Source organism: Pteronotus mesoamericanus, unplaced genomic scaffold, assembly GCF_021234165.1.
Source record: "Pteronotus mesoamericanus isolate MK-2021 breed Mesoamerican mustached bat unplaced genomic scaffold, CSHL_Meso_final contig_40, whole genome shotgun sequence".
Taxonomy (NCBI): domain Eukaryota; kingdom Metazoa; phylum Chordata; class Mammalia; order Chiroptera; family Mormoopidae; genus Pteronotus; species Pteronotus mesoamericanus.
This window is the reverse complement of record NW_026555150.1, coordinates 11,587,480-11,603,168: the sequence shown is the minus strand read 5'-3', so window position 1 is coordinate 11,603,168 and position 15,689 is coordinate 11,587,480. Positions and strand designations below refer to the sequence as shown.

Below are 15,689 nucleotides of genomic sequence, written 5' to 3'. Positions count from 1 at the left end.
CAACATCATATTGGAAGACCTAGCCACGGCGGTCAGACAAGAAAAAGATATAGAAGGCATCCAATAGGAAAGGAGGAAGTAAAGCTACCATTGTTTGCAGATGACATGATAGTGTACATAGAGAACCGTGTACACTCTACCAAAAACCTCCTCAACCTAATAAGTGAATTTGGCAAAACAGCAGGATAGAAAGTCAATATTCAGATATCAAAGGCATTTTTGTACACCAGCAATGAAATGGAAGAAGAAGAAATTAGAAAAAAAATATCATTCGATATAGCAAGAAGTAAAATGAAGTATCTAGGAATAAATTTAACCAAAGAGGTAAAAGACCTGTTCACAGAAACCTATACAACATTGAAGAAAGAAATTAAGGATGACACAAATAAATGGAAGTATATACCGTGCTCATGGATTGGAAGAATTAATATCATCAAAATGTCCCTACTACCCAGCAATTTATAAATTCAACGCAATCCTTATTAAGATACCAATGACATATTTCACAGAAATAGGACAGAAATTTCAAAAATTTATATGGAACTATAAACGACCCCGCATAGCCACAGCAATTTTGAGAAAAAAAAAAGTAGGAGGGATCACAATATCAGACATTAAACTGTAGTATAAAGCTACTATACTCAAAACAATCTGGTACTGGCACAAGAACAGACCCATAGACCTGTGGAATAGAATAGAAAGCCCAGAAACAAGCCCAGGTCTCTATTGGCATCTAATATTTGACAAAGGGGGCAGAAGCATAAAATGGAGCAATAATAGCTTCTTCAACAAATTGTGTTGGGAGAGGTGGAGGGCTACCTGTAAAAAATTGAAATTGGATCATCAGCTGACACCATACACAAAAATAAACTCAAGATGGATAAAAGACTTAAATAGAAGTCGCAACACCATAAAAGTCCTAATGGAGAAGTGAGGCAGAACACTCTCAGATATCCTATGCAGGAATTTTTTCACTGATATGTCCCCTAAAGCAAAGGACATAAAGGAAAGAATAAACAAGTGGGATCTCATCAAAATAAGAAGCTTCTGCACGGCAAAAGAAAACGTCAGCAAAATGAAAAGGGAGCCAACCATATGGGAAATATATTCGCTAATGATACATCAGATGGAGGTTTGATCTCCAAGATATATAAAGAACTCACTCGACCCCACTCCAAGAAGACATGATCTAATCAAAATATGTGCAAAGGACCTACACAGACGCTTTCCAAGGAAAAGTTACAGAGGTCCCATACACATTTGAATGGATGCTCAGCATCACTAGCCATCAGAGAAATGCAGATCAAAACCACCATGAGGTACCACCTCACACCGGTCAGAATGGCCATCATAAACAGATCCACAAACAACTGGTGCTGGCGAGGCTGTGGAGAAAAGGGAACCCTAGTACACTGTTGGTGGGAATGCAGACTGGTGCATCCACTGTGGAGAGCAGTGTGGAATTTCCTCAAAAATCTGAAAATGGAACTGCCTTTTGATCCAGGGATTCCCCTGCTGGGACTATACCCTAAAAATACCAAAATGCCAATACAAAAGAACCTATGCACCCCAATGTTCATAGCAGCACAATTGACAATAGCCAAGTATTGGAAGCAACCTAAATGCACATCAATAGATGATCGGATCAAAAAACAATGGTACATATACACAATGGAATACTATGCAGCAGAAAGAATAAAAGAACTACTACACTTCACGATAGCATGGATGGAACTCGAGAGCATTATGCTAAGCGAAATAAGCCAGGGGGCAAAAGACAAATACCTATGATCTCACCTATAAGTCGTACCTAACCTACAATACAAAGATGCAAGGAAAATAAGACCAGCAACACTGAAAGGAAAAGAAACCAACAGGGACAAGAGGGAAAGAGGGAGGGGGGTAGGGAAAAAGAATGGAAGGGGAAAGTCAAGAAAGATAGCAAGGACTCATGAACAAAACCAACGGTGAAGATTTGAGGGATGGAGGGACAGAAAGTGCAAGGGAAAGTGGTGGGGTGTAGGCAGGGACAAATGTATTTGAAAAAATAAATTAATTATTTTTTTTAAGAAAAGATGAATCAAAGGATGAACCAATCCAGGAGCTGGTTCTTTGAAAAGATAAATAACATCGACAAGCCTTTAATCAGACTCATAAAGAAAACCAGGGAAAGGACACAAATAAATAGTATCAGAAATGAAAATTGAGAAATAACAACTGATACCACAGAAATACAAAGGAATGTAAGATATCACTATGAACAATTTTATGGTGAGAAATTTGAAAACCTTGATGGAGTGCATAGATTGCTAGAAAAATATAACCTTCCAACACTGAATGAAGAAGCAGAAAGCCCGGATACACTGATAACAGCTGGTGGAAACTAAACAGTAATCAAAAGTCCAGGTACACAAATGCCTTGGACCAGAGTGTTTCATAGGAGAATGTTACAAAACATTTCAGGAAGAGCTGAACCCTGTCCTATTCCATCTATTCCAAAAAATCAAAGAAGCAGGAAGACACTCAAACCCTTTTTATGAGGCTAGTATCATCCTAATCCCAATACCAGATAAGGATACAGCCAGGAAAGAGAGTACAGGCCAATATCACTGATTAACATAGATGCAAATGTCTTCAACAAAATATTGGCACAGTGCATCCAGCAATACATTAAGATCATTCACCATGATCAGTGGGATTTATCCCATGGATGCAAGGATGGTTCAATATTCATAAATCAATAAACTTAGTACAACACAAACAAAAGGAAAGACAAAAACCACATGATCATATCAATAGATGCAGAAGAAGCATTTGATAAGGTACAGCATCCATTTATGATAAAAACACTCAGCAAAGTGGAAGTAATGGGGGCATAACACAACATAAAAGATGCCATATATAAAAAACCTACACTCAACCTCAAACTCAATGGGCAAGATCTAAAAGCTTTCCCACTAAGATTGGGAACAAGACAAGGATGTCCACATTCACCACTTCTATTCAACATAGTATTGGAAGTCCTAGCTGCATCAGTCAGACAGGAAAAAGAAATAAAAGACATCCAAACTGTAAAGGAGGAAGTAAATCTATCATTGTTTGCATATGACATGATAGTGTACATGGAAAACCCCATAGCTTTCACCAAAAACTACTTGACCTAATAAGTGAATTTGGCAAAACTGCAGGATACAAACTCAATATTCAGAAACTGAAGGAATTTCTGTATACCAAAAATGAAACATCAGAATCAGAAATCAGGATAAGATTCTCCTATGGTACAGCAACAAGAAAAATAAAGTACCTAGGAAAAAAATTAACCAAGGATGTAAAAGACCTGTATGCAGAAAACTATACAACACTGATGAGAGAAATTAAAGAAGACACAAATACATGGAAGCATATACCATGTTCATGGATTGGAAGAATTAACATCATCGAAATGTCTATAATACCCAAAGCAACTTATGGATTCAACACAAGCCCTATGAAAATACCAATGACGTATTTCACAGCCATAAAACAAACATTTAAAAAAAAATTATTGGAGCCATAAATGACCCTGAATAGCCACAACAGTTTTGAGAAAGAAAAACATAGTAGGAAGGATCACAATAACTGACAAGAAACTATATTAGAAGGCCACTGTAACCAAAACAGTCTGTTACTAGCATAAGAACAGAGATAATGTATTTAAAAAGTAAATTAAAAAAATTAAAAAAAATAAATAAAGTATTTTAAAGAAAAAAAAAAAAGAACAGAGATCAATGGAATAGAATAGTGATCCCAGAAATAAACTCATGTCTCTATGGTCAATTAATATTCAACAAAGGGGCAGAAGCATAAAGTGGAGTAAAAATAGCATCTTCCACAGATGGTGTTGGAAGAGCTGGACAGCTACGGGCAAAAAATTGAAATACAACCACCAACTTACACCATACACAAAAATAAACTCAAGGTGGATAAAAGGCTTAAATACAAGTTGTGACACCATAAAAGTCCTAGAGGAGAACATAGACAGGAAACTCTCAGATATGCCATGCAACAATATTTTCACCGATATATCCCCTACAGCAAGGGACATAAAAGAAAATATTTAAAAATGGGACTTCATGAAAATAAGCTTCTGCATGGCTAAAGGAAACATCAGCAAAGTGAAAAGGGAGCCAAACATATGGGAAAATATACTTGCCAATGATATCTCAGACAGGGGTTTGATCTCCAAAGGAACTCACATGGCTCCACTCTAGAAAGAGAAACAATCCAATTAAAAAATGGGCAAAGGACCTGAACAGATGCTTATTCAAAGAGAATATACGCAGGGCCCAGAGACACATGAAAGGATACCAGTTCACACCAGTACTCATCATCATCATCACTAGACATCAGAGAAATGCAAATTAAAAACACAATGGGATACCAGTTCACACCAGTCAGAATGACCATCATAAATAAATCAACATACAATGGATGCTGGCGAGGTTGTAGAGAAAAGGGAACCCTAGTACCCTGTTGATGGGAATGTAGACTGGTGAGCAACTGTGGAAAACAGTTTGGAATTTCCTCAGAAAGCTAACAATGGAACTGCCTTTTGACCCAGTGATTCCACTCCTGGGATTATACCCTAAGAATGCCAAAACACCAATTCTATAGAACCTATGCACCCCAATGTTCTTAGCAGCACAATTTATAATTGCCAAGTGCTGGAATCAACCTAGGTGACCATCAGTAAATGAGTGGATCAAAAAACTATGGTACATTTACACAATGGAATACTATGCGGCAGAAAGAAAGAAGGAGCTACTATCTTTCGCTACAGTATGAGTGGAACTGGAAAGCATTATTCTAAGTGAAGTAAGCCAGTCAGTGATGGAGAAATACCATATGATCTCACTTATAAATACTACCTAATCATCAAAGCAAGCAGGCAAGGAAAATATGACCAGTAACAATGAAAGAAGGAAGAAACTGATGGCAATGGCAGGGAGGGAGGGAGGGGGATGCGTAGCGGGGAAGGGGAGGGGAAGGGTCAGTGTAAGGAACAGGTGTAAAGGACACATGGAGGAAGCCAAGGTGGGGAAGGATTGAGGGCAGGAGGTGGGGGTGGGTGGGATGGGGGAAAGACGTGGTGGATAAATGGAGATAAATGTATTTGGAAAATTAAAAGAAGATATAAATAATTTTTTAACAAAGAAATGATAACATGTCAATATAACAATTTGCATAATAATATTTATGGCAGCTTTACTTGTAATAGATAAAAGGTGAAAACAATCTAAATGTCCATCAGCCAGTGAATACATAAATGAAATATGCTATATCTATAGAATAGAGTGATACTCAATACTCAATAAAGTGAATGAACTATTGATGCATGCAACAACATGGGTGAATCTCAAAATAATTATGCTGAATAAAAGAAACCAAACAGGTTTCATATTGTACAATTACATTTGTATAATATTCTATAAAATTCCAATTAGGCTTTAGTGAAATATAATAGGACAGTGATTACTTCTGCTGAGATAGGAAAATTGAAACAGGAAGATTATCAGGGAGAGTGAGAAAACTTTTCGGAGTATAGATATCGACAATATGTTGATTGTAGTTATGACTTCACAAGTGTATAAATATTTCAAAATTGTCAAATTATGTATTTCCAATATGTTCAGTTTATTTTATATCATTTATACCTCGGTAAAGCTCATTAAAATGACAAAGATTGAAACTAAAAAAAGATGTTCAATAACATGGTCGTCATACATATTAAAAAGGAGGGGCCATGATTTTAACACCAATAGAAATTTGAATTCAAGGCACGAAGCTGTAAATACAGCTAATTAATTTTATGATTTTTTATGTACAAAAAACACTGTCATTAGAGTGTATAAAGTAAAAGTTATAGGGCACGTAGGGTAGAATAGAAATGCAGTAAGCACTAGGAATTGTCAACACATCTCTCACAGCCCGTGACTGATCACACAGAAAAAGAGGTACATTTAAAAAATAAATATTGAATTAATCTGTAAACAGAGAATATAGCTTTGTTTTCAGGTAGCTATGGTAAATTACAATAACAACTTCAAAGAAAACTCCAATAAATAGAAAAATGCTAGAAGTGATACAGGTCATAAACTTTGATTAGAGAATGATGAAAATAAAAATTAACAAAAGAGTCTATTTAAGACCTTTGCTGTTTTTAAGATCAAATTATTATTAATTATTATTATTTCACTATTCAGTTTTAGGAGTTCGTTATATATTTTAACCTCTTATCAGGTGTAGGATTTGCTAATATTTTCTCTAATTCTGCAGATTGCCTCTTCATTTTTTTGATAACTTCCTTTACTGTGCAATAGATTTTTACTCTGATGTGGCCCCATTTGTCCATTTTCACTTTTGTTGCCTCTGCTTTCACTGTCATATCCAAGAAAGCATTGCCAAAAGCAATGTAAAGAGTTCCCTCAGTTCCCTCAGTATCTTACTCTGGAAGTTTCACAGTTTCAGTTCTTCTTCTTCTTCTTTTTTTTAATTTATTTACTTTTTAAATATATTTGTCTCTGTCTCCCCCCCACCATTTTCCCTTGCCCCCTCCCTCCTTCCCACCCTCAGCTCTTCCCCTTTGGTTTTGTCCATGAGTCCTTGCTATATGTTCCTTGACTTTCCCCTTTCCTTCCCTTCCCCGTCCCACCCTCCCTCCTTCCCTCTTGTCTCTGTTGATTTCTTTTCCTTTCAGTGTTGCTGGTCATATTTTCCTTGCTTCTTTGCATTGTTGGTTAAGTTCCGCTTATAGGTGAGATCATATGGTATTTGTCTTTCGCCCCCTGGCTTATTTCGCTTAGCATGATGCTCTCCAGTTCCATCCATGCTGTCGCAAAGTTTAGTACTTCTTTATTACTTTCTGCTGCATAGTATTCCATTGTGTATATGTACGATAATTTTTTGATCGAATCATCTACTAATGGGCATTTAGGTTGCTTCCAAGACTTGGCTATTGTAAATTGTGCTGCTATAAACATTGGGGTGCATAGCTTCTTTTGTATTGGCGTTTTGGTCTTCTCAGGGTATAGTCCCAGCAGGGGAATCGCTGGATCAAAAGGCAGTTCCATTTTCAGCTTTCTGAGGAAATTCCACACTGCTTTCCATAGTGGATGCACCAGTCTGCATTCCCACCAACAGTGGACTAGGGTTCCCTTTTCTCCACAGCCTCGCCAGCACCTGTTGTTTGTGGATCTGTTTATGATGGCCATTCTGACCGGTGTGAGGTGGTACCTCATGGTGGTTTTGATCTGCATTTCTCTGATGGCTCGTGATGCTGAGCATCCTTTCAAATGCCTCTGGGCCCTCTGTATCTCCTCCTTAGAAAAGCATCTGCCCAGGGCCTTTTCCCATTTTTTGATTCGATCGTTTGTCTTCTTGGAGTAGAGTCGAGTGAGTTCTTTATATATCTTGGAGATCAAACCTCTATCTGATGTATCATTAGCAAATATATTTCCCATATGGTTGGCTCCCTTTTCATTTTGCTGATGTTTTCTTTAGCCATGCAGAAGCTGCTTATTTTTATGAGGTCCCACTTGTTTATTCTTTCCTTATGTCCCTTGCTTTAGGAGACATATCAGTGAAAAAATTGCTGCGTGGGATATCTGAGAGTTTCCTGCCACAGTTCTCCTGTAGTACTTTGATGGTGTTGCGACTTCTATTTCAGTCTTTTATCCATCTTGAGTTTATTTTTGTGTATGGTGTCAGCTGATGATCCAATTTCAATTTTTGGCATGTAGCTGTCCAGCTCTCCCAACACCATTTGTTGAAGAGGCTGTTATTGCTCCATTTTAGGCTTCTGCCCCCTTTGTCAAATATTAGATGTCCATAGAGACCTGGGCTTCTTTCTGGGCTTTCTATTCTGTTCCACTGGTCTATGGGTCTGTGCTTGTGCCAGTACCAGATTCTTTTGAGTATGGTGGTTTTGTAGTAGAGTTTGATGTCCGGTATTGTGATCCTTCCTACTTTGTGTTTCTTTCTCAAAATTGCTGCGGCTTTTGGGGTCGCGTATGGTTCCATATAAATTTTTGAAATATCTGTTTTATTTCTGTGAAATACGTTATTGGTATCTTAATAGGGATTACATTGAATCTATAAATTGCTTTGGGTAGTATGGACATTTTGGGGATATTAATTCTTCCAATCCATGAGCACGGTATATGCTTCCATTTATTTGTGTCTTCCTTAATTTCTTTTTTCAATGTTGTATAGTTTTCTGCATACAGGTCTTTTGTGACTTTGGTTAAATTTATGCCTAGGTACTTTATTTTTTTTTCTTGCTATAACGAATGGTATTTTTTTTTTCTGATTTCTTCTTCTTCTATTGCATTGCTGGTGTACAAAAACGCCTTTGATTTCTGAATGTTGTCTTTGTATCCTGCTGTTTTGCCAAATTCACTTATTAGGTTGAGGAGTTTTTTGGTAGAGTCTACAGGGTTCTCTATGAACACTATCATGTCATCTGCAAACAATGATAGTTTTACTTCCTCCTTTCCTATTTGGATGCCTTTTATCTCTTTCTCTTGTCTGACCGCTGTGGCTAGGACTTCCAATATGATGTTGAAAAGAAGCGGTGAGAGAGAGCATCCTTGTCGTGTTCACGATCTTAGAGGGATAGCTTTCAGTTTTTGCCCGTTGAGTATGATATTGGCTGTAGGTTTTTCATATATGGCCTTTATTACGTTGAGGAATGCCCCATTTATTCCCATTTTGCTGAGTGTTTTGATCATAAATGGGTGCTATACCTTATCAAATGCTTTTTCTGGATCTATTGAGATGATCATGTGGTTTTTGTCTTGTCTTTTATTTATGTGAAGTATCACGTTTACTGATTTGCGTATATTGAACCATCCCTTCATTCCTGGGATGAATCCCACTTTTCGTGGTGCATAATCTTTCGAATGTATTGCTGGATGCGGTTTGCCAATATTTTGTTGAGGATTTTAGCATCTATGTTCATCAGCGAAATTGGCCTGTAGTTTTCTTTCTTTGTTTTGCCTTTATCTGGTTTTGGGATCAGGGTGATGCTGGTCTCATAGAAGGAGTCTGGGAGTCTCCCCTCCTCTTGGATTTCTTGGAATAGTCTGAGAAGGACAGGGGTTAGCTCTTCCTTAAATGTTTTGTAAAATTCTCCTGGGAAACCCTCTGGCCCTGGGCTTTTGTGTGCTGGGAGTTTCTTGATTACTGCTTCAATTTCCCCAGCTGTTATCGGTCTGTTCAAGCTTCTGTTTCATCCTCCTCCAGTGTTGGAAGATTATACTTTTCTAAAAATTTGTTCTAATCATCAAGATTTTCCAATTTCATGGCATATAATTGTTTATAATAGTTTCTGATGATCATTTGTATTTCTGTGGTGTCAGTTCTTATTTCTCCTCTTTCAGTTCTGATATTATTAATTTGGGTCCTCTCCCTTTTTTTTTAATGAGTCTGCTTAAAGGCTTGACAATTTTATTTATCTTTTCAAAGGAGTAACTTCTGGATTTGTTGATCCTCTTAAATGTTCCTTTTGTCTCTATGTCATTCAGTTCTCCTCTAATCTTGACTATTTCCTTCCTTCTACTTGCTCTGGGATTTATTTGTTGTTGTTTCTCCAGTTCTTGAAGTTGTAGTGTTAGGTATTTTATTTGAAATGTTTCTATCTTTTTTACTAAGGCTGTATTGCTATGAACTTCCCTCTCAGGACCGCATTTGCTGTGTCCCATAGGTTTTGGACAGTTGTCTGTTCCTTTTCATTTGTTTCTAGAAATTTTTTGATATCTTCTCTTATCTCATTATTGACCCATTCACTGTTTAATAGTGTACTCTTCAATCTCCATGAGTTTGCAAGTTTTTGAGGTTCTCTTTGAGGTTGATTTCGAGTTTCAAGGCCTTGTGGTTGAGAAAAAGTTTGGTATTTTTTCAATTTTCCTCAATTTGTTGAGGCTTGCTTTGTGTCCAATTATGTGGTCTATCTTTGAAAAACTGCCATGAGCATTTGAAAAGAATGTGTATTTTTCTCCTTTAGGATGTAAGGTTCTATATATGTCAGTTAAGTCTCTTTGATTCAGTGTGTCATTCAGCACCACAATAGGTTTATTAATGTTTTGTTTGGAAGATCTGTCCATTTTTGACTGTGGGGTGTTCAAATCTCCTACTATCAGTGTGTTGCTGTCTATATCTTTTTTGAAGTCATCCAACAATTTTCTTATAATCTTGGGGTCTCCTATATTGGGAGAATATAAATTTACAATGTTGATGTCTTCTTGATGGATTCTTCCTTTAAGTATTATAAAGTGCCCCTCTGGGTCTCTCTTTATGGCCTTTGTTTTGAAATCTACTTTGTCTGATACAAGTATGGCAACGCCAGCCTTTTTTTCATGCCCATTTGCTTGGAATATTATTTTCCATCCGTTTACTTTCAATCTGTGTAGGTCTCTTGCTCTGAGGTGGGTCTCTTGTAGACAGCATATGTGTGGGTCATGTTTTCTTATCCATTCAGCTACCCTGTGTCTATTGATTGGGGCATTTAGTCCATTCACATTGAGAGATAATACTGATAGAAACTTACTCATCTTTTTTCTTTGTACCTGTGTTCCTCTCTGTCTCATTCTTTTCCTTCATCTGCTTAAACCAGTCCCCTTAGCATATGTTGGAGTGCTGGTTTGGTAGAGATGTATTCTTTTAGCTTTCTTTTGTCTCAGAAACTGCGTATTTCTCCTTCTATTTTAATGGAGAGCCCAACTGGGTAGAGCAGCCTTGTCTGTAGGCCCTTGCTTTTCATGGCTTGGAGTATTTGTTGTCATTCCCTTCTGGCTTGTAGTGTTTCTGTTGAGAAGTCAGCTCCTAGGCCTATTGGGGGCCCCTTGTATGTTACTTTCTCCTTCTCCCTTGCTGCCTTGAGGATTCTCTCTTTGTCTTTGACATTTGCCATTTTAAGGATGTTGTGTCTTGGAGTGGACCTCCTTGAGTCCCTCTTGAGTGGGGTCCTCTGTGCCTCCTGGATCCATGAGAGCCTTTCTCTCCTCACATTAGGGAAATTTTCCATCATTACTTTTTCGAGGAGGTTCTCTATTCCTTGCTCCTCTTCTTCTCCTTCTGGGATCCCTATTATACGGATATTACTGCGTTTCAGGTTGTCCTGCATTTCCCTAAATGCCTCTTCATTCTTTTTGAGCTGTTTTTCTATTTCTTGTTCTTTCTGGGAGCTTTTGTCTACCTTGTCCTCCATCTCACTGATTCGATCCTCGGCTTCATCCAGCCTGCTTTGGATTGTTTCTACTGTGTTCTTCAATTCAGAAATGGTATTCTTCATATCCTCTTCTGTCTTCTTGATTGTTTCTATGTCCTTTTCCAGGCTGATATAGTTTGCTGTAAGATCCTGATAGTTTCTCTGCAGTTTCTCATAGTTCTCTTTGAGCTGGTTGAGCTCGTTGAGCTTCCTTAGAACCATTGTTTTGAATTCCATATCTGATAATTCCCTTGCCTCTATTTCATTTAGCTCTGTCTTTGGGGAGTCCCCTTTTCCACTCATTTGAGGGGAACTTCTTTTTCTTCCCAATTTTGTGAGAGTCTGTTAAGTATTTTTGTCCTTTACTTTTCTTTCTGGGCTTGCCTCTGATGATGTCAGTTGTTGACCTTATAGGGCCTTGGGTTGTTTGTTTGAGCCTTTCAGGAGTCTAATGCCTGTGTCTGACTCCTGCTTTGCATAGCTCTGTGACCCCTTCTGTCAGGGCTGGGCTTTTTTGGGATCTCTCTGAGCTCTCAAGCGGGCTCCTTGAGCGCGTTCCCTGCAGGGGAGGATCCCCCACCTGCCTGGACTTGCATGTGCTTGCCCCAGACCAGGGGGCTTATTCGTGACCTCGTGTACTCATCTGTCCCCCCTGGCACGCGAGCTTCTCAGCACTGGTCAGTTTCAGGACTTCTATTGTGTATTTTCCCCGCTTTTGGCTCTTTGGGTGCATTGCTTTCCCTCGCCAAATGGAGACTACGGAAATGGGAGGAAATCAGGTCTAGGACTCTCCGGTTATTCCTGTTTCTGGTCTCTCCCCCGGGGACTCTGGGCAGCTCTACTAATTTTGTGGGCCACTCCGCAATCGCGGCGGGCAAGTCGATTTATGCCTGCCCTTGCTACTCTGCGCACTCCCTCACAGGCCATATGGGTGCCAGTCTGTTTGAGGCCTTGCCAGCCAGTGCAAGCGTTGGCCAGCCCGCATGGGTCAAACACACTCTCGCCAACCCTCTCCGGTCACTCGGCGCAAATGTGCGCGCCTGGTCTGGGTGTTTTGGGGGTGTCTATGTGTGCTTTTCAGCTTTTGGCTCTTTGGGGGTGTGGCCTCTTCCCGCGCAATGGAGACTACAGCAAGGATAAGGAGTCGGGACTCCCCGATTCCTCCTCCCGTTCCTTCCCCAATGCCTCTGTTTCTAGTCTCCCCTCAGGGGCCTCTGGGCAGTTCTGTGTCCCCTTCGACCAAGGATCCACCCCCTGTGCGGACTGCGTTTCAATTGCAGGCTGTCTGGTTCATGCGCGCCCCACTTCTGCCTCTTTGGGTTCGTGCCTTTCCAGCCCACAATGGAAACTACGGAATGGGGTAGGAGTAGGGACTCCCCGGTTCCTCCTCCCAATCTTTCCCCAACACCTCTGTCTCCAGTCTCACCTCAAGGCTCTCCCAGCCAGTCTGCACTCAGCCCCACAGCTGACAGGGGTACAAGCTGTGTGGGGAGCGCACAAAATGCATGTTAATAGATTCCCTTATGCCTGAGCTAGATGGTAGCTGCAGAGTAGGACGTGCGTTATCACCTGGGCTCCACCGGCCGCCGTGTCAGTTCTCTTCATAAAGTTTTCCTCACCATTCTTTTCCCAGGCACCAGCCCACCCTGCTACTGCCTCTACCCAGAGATCAAGGAGGGTGGCTGCCGCTGCAACTTTTGCGTTTGCCCTTTAAATGTCTTTTTGCCTCCCCAGCCACCTGTCTCTGGCAGAGAGTGCCCCTAAGCTTTTTGGGGTTGCGTTTTGTCTGTATTTTCTTGGCTTTATCTGCTGTAGTTTAGGGGTTCCTGTTTATGATTCCGACCCCGTTCTTCTCGGGGGGACCTAACTGGCTGTTTCAGTGTCCCTCTGGTGCCAGTGCCCGTGGGCACCCAGCCCACCCTCTCGAGCCTCCACTGCAATTCTCACCCATTGGGATGTGTGAGAGTAGAATCCACTGTCTGCGGCACCAAGGCTCCTCTCCCACTATCGTTCCACTGCTTTCCAGGTGATTACCTCAGTTCTTCTTTTAAAATTTAAATTTATTGTGGTGACATTGGTTAATAAGATTTTATATAGGTTTCAAGTGTACACTTCTATGATACATCATCTGACTATTGCTTAAGTCATTAGTTAATTTTGAGTCAATTTTTGTGTATAGCATAAGGGTCCAACTTCATTCTTTTGCATGTAGATACCCAGTTTTCCCAAATGTTTACTTAAATAAGCATGTTTCAAAAGAAGACATACAAATAGCCAACATATATACAAATAGGTATTCAACATTACTTATCATTATGGAAATGCTCATCAAAACCTCACCAGATTTTTTTCAGAAATTGTGGCTTTGCTAGGAGGTATCTTCTTCAGGTAGCCACATGGACCCCCACCACCACCACTGGAACTCCCAGGCCAGGCTTTTCCTCTTCAAGCCACACCAGGTACTCCAAGATCTTTCCCGAGTACTTTGGTGGATGAGTTGGAGTCATCTTTTGGTGCTTGTTTTGCTTCTCTGGTGAGTCAGGACTATTACAATGCCACAAATAAGGAAGAAATTCGAACTGGCGTGGATCAGTGTATCCACAAATTTCTGGGTGCTGTACGACATAACTTTTATTCTATAAAAAAAAAAAAGATTGTAGTTATCTGGCCAGAAACCATAGCAGGTTATAAAATAGGATGTCTTGGAGCTGAGGAACGAATTACAGCAGAAAGATGCTCTGGTCCACGAGCACTTGACAAAACTGCAGCATGGGCATCAGGTGCTGGAGAACATCAACAGGCAGCACAAGAAGCCATCTGACATACCTCAGGGCTCCTTGGCCTACCTGGAGCAGGCATCTGCTAATATTCCTGCACCCACGAAGCAAACCTGAGGAAAAGCCAGGATGAGAGTGAGCTGGTGTGTGTCAGCACAGACACAATTCTTCTTGCTGCACTTTGTTTCTGGGTGTCATGGCATTTTGAAAGAACTCAGGCACAGGGTGAGATGAGATGACTAGTTGCATGCTCCCACTAAAATTTTCCCTGTATTTTTATAAGCTCCTATTTTTTATTACTTTATAAAATGCTCATAGCTTTGGTAAACCAAGTAAATATTTTCATTTTTTAGCAAAATTTAGACAGTATGATGCCACTAATACTTTTTTTTGTTTCTTTTTTTCTGAATGTTTTTATTTTTTACATTTTTTGTAACTTTTAATCTCTTCGTGTTTCCAGTTTTAGATTAGTTTGTGTCATCTGAGGGAAAAACGATTTGTATGATCTGATCTGTGAATCAGAGGGTGAGGATTTGGGTTGTACATCTTTTATGTTAATTATCCCCACAGTGGTAGTTTGTAAAAATATGTAAACTTGCCCTGTTTCAAGACTTTGAACTACTTCAAGAAGAGAAATCTAATGCAACAATGTTTGTAATGCTTCCAGAGCTTTAAGAATGAGGATATTTTGTAAATAGGTCAGAAGAAGGTTGTAATATCCTAGGTTAGTGTAGTAATATGATATTACAGTAGAATCCTTAAGTAGATGTTGACTTCTATTTAGAGTAAACTTATATTTTGTGTGATGCTTGTTTACTTTTTTGGGTTCAGGAACGTAGTAAGAGCAGTGATATGCTAAATTTTTTTACATTCTGCAGTAATGAATCAGTTTAAGTAACAGACCCACCCCACTCTCAGTAACATGACTTGGGCAGAGGTGAAGTGTGAGGGTCAAAGCTCACTTTGATAGTCTCTTGTTTTGAGTTTTGTTTGCTTGTGTCATTTGTGTTTTACTTTTTTGGAGCAGAAAATTTCCATTAAGGAAGGTTCTTGCTATTTCACAGTATTGATTTCAAGGGACAGGACCTTGGGATCTGCTGAGTGACCTTTGGTGACTTACTGTCCACAAAAAGCATGTTTGGGAAGGTGTTTTAGCCTTTTATTGGTCACAAGCCAACACAATTCTTTATTGATCTGCTGCTGAGAAACAGACTGGTGCTGTGTCTGCCTCTCCCTGAACAAGGTTTTCCTTTCTTGGTTGCTTAGTGTCTAACTAGATTACATCCCTTTTTCCCCAAACAAATGCTCCACTGTCTTCTGAACAGGCAGTACCTCTGGGGCTTGGTTTCTTAAATCATTTTTTTCCAGCCTTCAAGGCTCCTTCTCACACACATTGACATCCACTGATGGTGCCATCTGGCTTAGATGCCACGTTGTCCCTGAATCCCCCAATTTCTCTCCCTGCTGCACCCCCAGGACACAGAACTTCTTGTCTCCTACCAACATTTCTTGGTTCTCCCTTGAGAGTTAGTAATTTGTATCTTTCTCTGTGCCCCTCATGAGAGTTAGGCATTATTTTCTTTATTTTCCTCTGACTTTATAGAGATTATACATTATTGATCTTTTACACATAGTACTTATTACCCATTTTTGTTTGTGCATGTATG

At 39.6% G+C, this 15,689-nt stretch overlaps 1 pseudogene; it reads left to right on the top strand.

The window, feature by feature from the left end:
• LOC129073339 (mediator of RNA polymerase II transcription subunit 28-like) overlaps window positions 1-14,139 on the top strand; it is a 40,987-nt pseudogene extending 26,848 nt beyond the window's left edge.
• The last annotated feature ends 1,550 nt before the right edge of the window (window positions 14,140-15,689 follow it).